This window comes from Haplochromis burtoni, unplaced genomic scaffold, assembly GCF_018398535.1.
Source record: "Haplochromis burtoni strain Fernald_Lab_line unplaced genomic scaffold, NCSU_Asbu1 Contig_3648, whole genome shotgun sequence".
In the NCBI taxonomy this organism is placed as follows: Eukaryota; Metazoa; Chordata; class Actinopteri; order Cichliformes; family Cichlidae; genus Haplochromis; species Haplochromis burtoni.
The window spans coordinates 1-1,434 of NW_024586009.1; positions in this window are offsets into that span (position 1 = coordinate 1).

Genomic DNA, 1,434 nt, shown 5'->3' on the forward strand with positions numbered 1-1,434 from the left:
TGGGTTTGTAAGGCCATGTTACTCCTAAATTTCTATCTTGTTCAAAGAGAAGATATAAAACAAAGTTCTAAGCAAATCGACCTTAGTGTTCTCCTTTTTTTTAAAAAAAGAATCGATAAGAGAATTGATAAAGGATCAAATCGTTAAACAGAATCGAAAATGGAATCGGAATTGTGAAAATCTTATCAATACCCATTCCTATGTATGTGTCCAGGTGACACATTATTTAAATTCTTCTGCTTGCTGAAGGTTGTTGGCAGCTATCTTGCTTTATTTGGCAGTGATTGCTGTAGTCTTTCCATTACAATATAAAGCACCTTAACGCAACTGTTGTGGTATGGTGCTATATAAATATTGAACAGTGATACCTGTGGCAAGCAGGGCTGATTCAAATGAGGAGCATCCAGTGGGTCACCTTAAAAAGGCGGTTCATGTTTGAAAATCCTCCAATCTGTCTGAATTACAACCATTCTCAAAAGATTAGTGGACCAAAATTCCTCCACAGAACTGTAAAAGACTCATTGCCAGTTAGGGCAGCCCAACTAGTTACTAGGCTTAGGGGGGGCGATCACTTTTTCACACAGGAACAGGACCATGTAGGTTTGGATTTTTTCCCCCCTTAATAGTAAACCCTTCATTTAGAAACTGTATTTTGAGTTTAATTGTATTGTCTTTGTCTAGTATTTAAATGTGTTTGATCTATAAGAATTAAATGTTACAAACATACAAAAAAGTAGGAAATGAGGAAGGGGGCAAAAACTTTTTCGCACTACAGTAAACTACTAAAAACATTGCAATTTCTAACACCTAAACCAGTGAACATTTCATCAAGACCTGTATCTCAATGAAAAGAATGATCAGCAGAATACGTGCTTACAACACAAAAATTTCCTTTGTGGGATTAATAAAGTATCTATCCATTATTCTAGCTGTTGCCTTACTATCAATAATACTTATATATGAATGAAATGGTACATTTTCTAAATATCTAAACACAGATTGCAAATATGAGTTAATGAGATTCACAAATCATTAGATTTCCCTTTTACTTTACAATTTACACACTGTCTCAACTTTTTTTGGAACCAAGTTTGTCGTTTACTTTCAGTTAACATGAGCAACCTCAGTTTATGTAGCAGTGGAGGTCAATTAAGGTCACACTTTGAGAACTACTATATGATACAGCCAGTCAAATCACATCTACAGTGGGGCAAAAAAGTATTTAGTCAGCCACCGATTGTGCAAGTCCCCCCACCTAAAATGATGAGAGAGGTCAGTAATTTGCACCAGAGGTACGCTTCAACTGTGAGAGACAGAATGTGAAAAAAAAAATCCATGAATCAACATGGTAGGATTTGTAAAGAATTTATTCGTAAATCAGGGTGGAAAATAAGTATTTGGTCAATAACAAAAATACAACTCAATACTTTGTAA